The sequence below is a fragment of the Coturnix japonica genome, chromosome 5, assembly GCF_001577835.2.
Source record: "Coturnix japonica isolate 7356 chromosome 5, Coturnix japonica 2.1, whole genome shotgun sequence".
NCBI lineage: Eukaryota > Metazoa > Chordata > Aves > Galliformes > Phasianidae > Coturnix > Coturnix japonica.
Genome location: NC_029520.1, coordinates 15864177 through 15872933, shown reverse-complemented (window position 1 = coordinate 15872933; position 8757 = coordinate 15864177). Strand labels below are relative to the sequence as shown.

Sequence of the window (8757 nt, the reverse complement as noted above, 5' to 3'; positions counted from 1 at the left end):
CCAGCAGCGCGGCGATTGGCCGGCCAGCACCCCCTCCAGGGCGTCGCGGAGGGCTCTGATTGGGCAGCGCCGCGCGCGGCGACGTGATAGCCGAGTGAGCGCTGAGGGACGTGGCGGTTACGGCGGGGCCGTCATGGCGGCTGCGGGAGGCGGGGCGGGAACGCAACGCGCGGGACGAGGCGGCTGTGGTAGGTGGGCGCTCTCTGAGGGAGCGCCGCCCGCTTCCCGCCGTTGCGCTGCGCCTCCTAACAGTAACTTTGGAAAAAGTTATTTTTAGAGAGTAGGTATATAATGGCTGTAACTAATGGAATAAACCTTGATCCGAGGTGTAACCTCTGCCGCGTGTATTACTTCCCTAAGCTTGTTCCTGAGCTGAGGTATCGCCTTCAAGTTCTTGGAGAAGTTGTATTACTTTGCGGTCTGTTCCGGCTCTGCTGCCTGGCAGTGTGTCTGAGAGTCACTTAGAAGTATCTGCTTTAATGCTTCGTGCAGATGAGTCTCCCCTGTGAGGAGAGACTTAGGGAACTGGGTCTGTTTAGCCTTGAGAAAAGAAGGCTGAGAGGGGACTTGTTCCAGGTTTATAAATACCTGAGGTGTGGGAGCCATAGTGGTGAGGCTGGTCTCTTTTCAGTAGTGCGTGGGGATAGGACTAGGGGTAATGGGATGAAAGTACAGCATAGGAAGTTCAGCATGAATGTGTGGAAGAACTTCTTTACAGTGAGGGTGATGGAGCACTGGAACAGGCTGCCCAGGGAGGTGGTGGAGTCTCCTTCTCTGGAGATATTCAAGACCTGCCTGGACGCCTACCTGTGTGACATGGTGTAGGGAGCCTGCTTTGGCAGGGAGGTTGGACTCAATGATCTCTAGAGGTCCCTTCCAACCCCTACGATTCTGTGATTCTGTGAGAGGAACGACAGAGGGATTTGTGCGGTCCCAGCGAGGTACTTGTGCTGCAGCCAGGCTCTGAGTGCTTGCTTACAGTGGGCATTGGAATTCCAGAGTGGTTTTGGAGATCACAGCTTCTGGTTTGAGCGTGTGGGAAAGTAAACTGTACTAATGACATCTGTGGTAGCAGGCAGCTGTTAAAGCAGTAGGGCTGGTGCTACTCAGGCCTTCCCTCTTCCAAGGAAACACTGCTCATTACTGTACAGTGTTTTTTCCACAGCTTTTTTCACTTCAGAAACAGATCTGTGGTCAGTCAGTGTTCTTCTTGCTTATAGATTGCTTCTGAGTTGTGGAGGTGCTGGAATTCACTAAGTGAATTCACATGAGCACTCGGTGATCACAAGTGGCTTATTGCAAGAGCCTGAGAAGCCTTATTGATGGAACAGCTGAAGCAAGCATAACAGTGATATTTCTAGTTGAAAGCGTGCCAAAAACATGCACAGGAAGAACCTGCAAGCTTGCAGATCTGTGTTCTCTGTGGGTAAACCACAGCATTGCACAAGGAGAGCTGGTTGGGACCGCTCCTTTGGGCTTGTCACAGGCTCTTCAAATGTGACTGGTTCTTGGCAGGTGGACTTGCCCTGACTGCGTGGCCAGGACCCAGTGCCAGCACCTACACACTGTCAGGAGCGGTTCCTGCTGTATGATCATGAAGGAAAGGGCTGCTCTTCTGGCTCGTGTTTCAATACAAGTGTGTTTGGCCTGCTGGGAATGCAGTCATCCTTGCCCGTGCAGCCTGGTTTAATGTTAGAGCGCAGCTAGGTTTTCATGATGTGGCTATATGGGTGCAGTTTATTTCTTTTGCTAAGAACTTGGAGAGAAAGAAGCCCGTGCATCTTTTTCCCAGTAAGTGTGTCAGTTTAAGGAGTTCACACCAAGTCTCCCTCCAACCAACCTCACCATGCTCTGCCACGCTGTCTTGCCTTTGAATAGATACTTGCAAGACTGCAAGATAGATTAGTTTGTTGCTGAGTATTTAAAAGATATGCTGCTTTTTTTCTTCTGCCTCTATTGGGAGCAGTAAAGAAGAAAATTAAGGGAGAGAGATAGAACCAGTATTGACATCTGATCCGATGGTAGTAGAGGACATCCAATGCAGTTTTCTCTTGTGGTGCCCTGTGCTGAGCTGATCTGGAGTTCTTGAGATTAAAATATCTGTGGCAATTTACACAAACAGCTTCTTTAAACCATCAGGGTGTCCAGGCAGTGCTCCTATCTCTATTGACCTGAGCAGTGTGTGAGATGCCCTGGAGTGCAGGAAAATACATCTTGGTGTTTGCTGAGAGATTAAAATACACTCACTTTAATGCACTGTTCAAGTATGTTATGTTACGTGTTCCTGCTTTAGTTCTATTTCCTGCTTTCTTCTATTATGTTACAAGATGGTGATACACTTAAAATAGATTCTTCTTTTTCCAGCTATTGCTTCCCCCTCACCCCCACTTAATTCCTGTATTTCTGTGAGGGATTTTTGGGTCTCTTTAGTTCAGATCTCTACTGACTCTGTCCCCCTAGCTAAACCAAAAGCTGTTCGGTTTGGAATATGCTTTTCAGATTCTTAACTGTTATTTCAGTTTCAACATGCAGGAAATTGCAACGTTTGAGAATGGCTTAGGATTTCAGTATTGCAAAGGAAGCAGTTAATTTAATCTGATATTGAGAAACATTTTCTTGGATCTGGCATGGCAGAGTAAGAAGGCTGTTGTAGGCTAACATTGCTGTGTTTATCCGTTATGTTAATGTAAATGGGTGGGATATGAGGAAGGGTCCTGGATACTAGTGTGCTTATTATTTTATTTAATAGAGGGCTATTGATACTTAAACTTGCATCAACAGAGCAGAGAATTAGTTAGTCAAATGTCTCTGATGAGGGAGCCCTAAATTCTCACTCCTAAGATTCCCTCTTCTGTGTCTCTGCTCTGTGAAATACAGAGACAGATGCTTCTTTTGCCATCAACAGTGGCAAATATTATGTCTTCCAAGTGGATAGAAAGGCCAACTCGTTAGTGTTAGCTTCTGTTTTAACCACAGGCAGCTGGTAATACCAAGGCTGTCTTGAGTAAGTGTTGATACTACTTTGTTTCACCACACAGTCTGTCCACTGGAAGCAACAGCACTGAAAGAAGCCATATTATAGCCATGTAATGATTTTTCATTTGAGTTAGGAAAACACAACTAGAAACGAAGGGGAGCAAATAAGCTTATTCTCTGTGCTTCTCTGACCATGGTAATGATGTTACTGAAGAAGTCATGCTTAGCTAGCACAGCATGTGGATTCCTGGGATGTGTACAAGCACCTACTAGCCACTAAAGTGCTGCTGCTGGGGTAATTTTCTGTTTCTCAACAGCAATGAATTAATAGATATAACCACAAGCCTGAGATGGAAATGAAATAATAATGGTAAATTTAAGAAGGTAGTGGTTAAGTGCCTAATTTGTCCAGTGCAGGGAGGCTGTGGATTAATTGACTGCTGAGACTCTGCTGGGCCTCTTATTTGCTTGGGGAGGCACTGATTTCAGAAGAGTTGTGTGAGGTTTCTGTTCGCTTAGTGTATGCACCAAACGTTTTCTTTTTCTTTTGTACTTAGGCCTGGAATTTTTCCCCAGTTTGAACAGGTACATCTCACTTCCTCCCTGATAAATACTATGCGGGTTTATCTGTCTATGTAAATAGTTGGAAATGCTTTTTCTTTGCTAATTTGTCGGTTAGGGTCATATTCTGACTTCTTGGACACTGTTCTATATAAGAGTTATATCTTGTGGTGGGTGTTGGCTCCTGTTGTAACAACGGTTGACTTTCAACAAAATTACTTCCTTACGTTTAAGCCAGGCTACAAATTTCCTGAGTAAAATGGATGTAGAGGACTTATGCCTTACTTTAGTAGGATTCTTAAGTGAGAACTCAGAACTTCAGACTGTAACCAGTGCTTCACAAATCAAAATGTACTGTGTTTATATATATATATATATATATATATATATATAATTTCTTAGTCTGTCTTTCCTTTAGGCAGGGAGGAATATTTACTTCACAGTATTAACTCATATGTAGATGTTCTCACTCTAGTAGATACTATGTGGATTTGATTTATTATTTACTGTACAACTGAGATGAATCTACAGACCAATCTTACCATTCCAGAACTGCAGTAGCTTTGTGTATTAATTTTAGCTACTACAAGCCAAATAATATGTAAAACTTAAGTCTTTGGATAGGGCAACTCAAAAGCAGCAATTTAAAGTTGCTGTCACTTTTAAAGAGATCTTCTAGCCTGGGTTGAAGGAGTATTTCTAACCTGTTGCCTGTTAAGAAAATGGTATGAATTCATAAGTTTCTGTGAATGAAGCCCCAGCATGCCCTTCTGCCATGGCAACTGTTCTGAAACACAGCTTGAGATCTCTGCTCTCAGTAGTAGAAAAAAAGCAAGCACCAAGGTCTTGCAGTTCTAGAAACATGACCAACAACTGAAGGTTGACTGTATCCATTTTCTCACAGGTCCTACGCTGTTTTACAACAGCCTTGCTGCTGCTTGGTATGGAGAAGACTTCCATCACGTTGTTTTCATGCTCACTGACAAGCTGGTAAGTATTGTAACTTAGTTTTCTGCACATGCTACACTACTTCATCTCTGACTGTTTTAACTGAAGGGTGTAGAATTTCTGGGTGGAGTGGATCCTTGGCTATCTGGGGCTGTGCCAATACGCTTCTCTGTAATCAATGGCACATCTGTTGGTGTGACTGCAGCCAGGGGATGGGATGTGTGCCTATCTGGTGACTGGGAGTGCCTGCAGTTTAGTCTTGGTGGATCTGCTTCTGGTCATGTCATGTGATTAATTGGAACAAATTACTGGGTGGGTTGTTCTGGTTAGTTGATAGAGGCCTCTCTGACCTGTTTTGGTGTTAGTTATCATTAAATTACATATAATGATAATGTATTTATTGCATCTCCTGAGGAGCATTTTGTTAGACTAGTTAATTTGGAGAGTTAGGGATAAAATCCATCCTTGAGCACTAAGGAAAAAAAAAGATGCAATAAAGATGAGTTATCCTTATTACTGTAACTATTCGTGGCAGCAGGAACTCTAGGACCCCTTTATTTTAGGTGCTGAACAGCTCAGGCACAGAACTAGACATCTTTATTAAACTTTGTGAGTCTAAATCCATCCCACGTTATGTCATCTCCTGCCTGTCCGTTCTCAGGCTTGTACTGAGTTGTCCTGCTAAGGCTTTTGTTGTGCAGTATATTGACTTTTGGATTGGCTTTCTGAGTTGAAAATGAAAAAAGTAAGAATTTGTCTGTTTCTGTGTATTGTAAGTGAGAAGTTTGGTGAATGTAGAATTGGAAAGGGGGAGGATAAGTAAATGTTTTCATGATATAAAATTTTATTTACTGAATTTTAATATGGGGCTACACAAGAACAAAAATAATATTAGTCTGATCATGAGGATATTGTTGTAATTAGATGTGTTTTATAAAGGGAAGCACGCTTAATTACATGCATCTGTTTTAAATGTAGCAACTCTTGCACAGAAACTTATCGGTCAAATGACTTTATGTGGGAACAGACACATTCATGCCTTGGTACAGCAAAACTCACAAGTTTAGGTTCGTGGCTACTTTTGAATCTCTTTGCATTTCTATGAAAATTATAGATGTATTTCTAAACAAATGAGTGCCTTATAGGTTTGCAGTAAGAGAAGAAGGGTTTCCTTCCCAATTTTACCATTATATTGACTAAAAAGAGACAGCTTTTATGCTGTAGAGGAAGATTATTCACATGCACGTTAATTAAAACCTGGAAAAAATGTGTGGTACTTCAGAAGCAAAGGAGATGTGATAAGAGGAATAGTTAGTCTCATCTCCAAAAGATTTTTGCTTAGGACTGAGGCAAGGCCTACAATGTATCCTGAAGAAAAGAACAGAGTAAATTGAGGAAGGAAGCTTAGTTTGGAGGGAAAGAAAAAGTTCAATTCCTTTAAGAGCAGAGGGGAGAATATGAATGCTAGTACAGTGTGTGAGGATAGCTTCAGTCTTATGGTGATATGAAAAAGCTGCAAAGAAGACAGAAGAAGAATGATATCTTGCTTAAGGAGGTAAGACATCTGAGTTAGTACAAGTTATTTTGATGCTCACAACTGAATAGTGGGTGGCTTGGAAATGAGATGAGGTAATAATGAGCAGCGATAGAAACAAGAAGTGAAAGGTAGGCTGCTGTGGTTGCAGTAAGAAGTGTGTCATTTACAGCACTTCTTGGGCTTCTGATTTCCTTTATCGGAAACATTTGAACAAACTGTAGTTAAAGCATATGCAAAATACGTATCTCATACCAGTCTAATGCTGAACAAGAAGTGCTATAGATTTCTCATTACTGGAAAATCCATTTTATTTTATTTTATTTTATTTTATTTTATTTTATTTTATTTTATTTTATTTTATTTTATTTTATTTTATTTTATTTTATTTTATTTTATTTTATTTTTATTTTATTATTTTTATTTTATTTTTTTTTAATTTTTATTTTATTTTTATTTTATTTAATTTTATTTTATTTTAATTTTATTTTTTCTTGGTGCATTGTTACATTTTCACATCATCTGCAGTTTGTACAGTACAGGTATAGTAGAGGTGAGGAGCACCCGAGTATCAGGCATCAGCTGAATGCCTTCCAGATATTTGCAAGATTATGGTATGCATTTTTTAAGAAGTCTGTCCTTTATATCTACTTCTTTCCTGTCATAGAATCTGAAACAAGGCGTGCAGGTCTGATCCTGTATGAGTGCCATGCTGTAGTTACATAGACACGTTCACAGTTTCTCTAATTCTACAAGAAAAAAGGCCATCAAATAAACAATTGGGTGCCAGATTCAATAGTTTGTGCCTTGTGCACTGTTACCTGTGTTTTGCTGGTTTCACATGTCTGCTCTGTGAAATTATCCTGCCTTATGGGCTGGGTTGTAAATCAGAGTTAAAGTATAAGCTTTTTAACTGCTTTGCTGAGAAAGATGTGGTAGAGTCTGATGTATCTGAGAGATTAAAGTCCAGCACACAATCTTCACTTTCCTACGTGTGTTGTGCAAAGTGCAGTTCTACTCTTACAGGTGAAAAGTGCTATTACATTGCATTCTGAATCATGCAAACCAAAGGTCTTCATTTTCTATTAATCTTTTAAATTAATGACGTTTAGATTCTGATGTATTTAAGTACAGGCAAAATAAGAAGTGCCATTAGCAGAACTGAAGCTTGTTGTTAAGCATACAAAATGCTCAGCTGAAGAGTGACCAGTTGGTTAAGTAAGAAAATCTCAAGAGAGGGAGAATCAACTCTGGATGTAAGGAGGTGCAGTTGTGTTAGTAAGTACATGTGGACATGTGCATATGATGGCAGAACTGAGTGTGCGTCTGCAAATGGACGCATGGGAGCTGTGTGTGAATGTAAAGAGGCATCAGTGTGAGTGCATAGAAGCGTGTGCAAGTGTGAGCTAGCATGCAGATGAAAGTGTGTATTAGGAGTGTTCTTCAGGGAGTAAGGAGGCTGAGGAATTAAACCAGAATTTAGCACCTTTCATTTGTCTGTTCTGCAGCCCTGCTTGTACAGAAGTGGTTCCCACTTCCCAGTCCTTTGTGTGCCCACAGTTTTTACCTGCTATTATTCAATTGGGAATGTGCTGAAGACTCATCTTCCCTTGAAACCATAATAAGAGCATTTCTGGTCTCCTGGCTGCTTCCTTATTCTATCCAGACATTCTGTAGAATAAAGCAAACACCTTTTTTTTCTGGCTAACCTGGACTTTAACATGCGTGTTTGTCAGCACTGTTCAATGGTTTTGGAAGTTGCAAGAAATGCATTGGTATTCTCATCATAACAGTGAGTTAAACTGTAAGTGAATGCTTCCTCACACTGGAAAAAATGAACACGCTGTAGCAAAATGTATTGTTGGTGTCCTTGCTGGGCCTCTGTATTATCTTGTTCCTGAAAAACTTGCTGAGGAAATTTGAATGGGAAGATATGGTTTGCTCCATCCTGAATTGGTTCAGGTCCATCAGGAAACTTTTTCCTGCATTAGAAGAAATGAAATGTTTGCTCTTTAGTAGCAGTGTTATGGACAAGAGGTGGAAATAATCTGTGGCAGGAGTGACTTTGTTATAGAAAGGGAAATCAATCCAACTTCTTTCTCTGATTAAACTTTAAAAAGGGGTTGTTGCAGAAGATGTGGCAGGGTGTTCATCTTTGATGTGCATGAGCTCTAGCTAAGCACACAAGTATTTTAAAGGTAGTTTCACACTTTGTCTGTCATAGGCTGTACATCATCAACTGTCAATCTTTATTCTCTGGCGATTCCATCATGTATAAGTCTGCACTAGAAATATTTTTTCTTGCCTTAGAAAGTACCCATAAAACTCAGACTGGGTGAGAATATTTGAAAAAGCATGGTATGTAATTCCTTTTTCTGCCAAGTGGAATGGCTAGGAAATAAAGATGCAGACTTGTACCTACTGGAGAGGAATGAAAGTAAATCATGATGGCCTTGTTCAAGAAAAGCTCCATATTCTGGAGCAGGCAAACTGACAGACCAGAATAATGTTTCCTCGTACAGGCTGATCTTTATTTTAGAAGGCATTGTCTGTACAGACATTTCCTTTGACATCTAACTGGTCATTTTATTGAATATAACAGATCTGGATTAAACGTTCTGTGACCTAGGTGGGCGTTTGGAAGGAAAGGGTATGGAAAACCTTGGACACTATTTCTGCTTACAGTTTAAATACAAAATATTTCATAGCGGTTACTGTTTGTATTTATTGTGTGAGAT

At 40.8% G+C, this 8757-nt stretch overlaps 1 protein-coding gene across 1 annotated transcript in view; it reads left to right on the top strand.

The window, feature by feature from the left end:
* The first annotated feature begins 4441 nt into the window (after nt 1-4441).
* PIK3C2A (phosphatidylinositol-4-phosphate 3-kinase catalytic subunit type 2 alpha) overlaps nt 4442-8757 on the top strand; it is a 59401-nt gene continuing 55085 nt past the window's right edge. The window contains exon 1 of the mRNA XM_032444739.1: nt 4442-4527. The gene's annotated coding sequence lies outside the window, so the exon portion shown is untranslated. The remainder of the gene's footprint in view (nt 4528-8757) is intronic.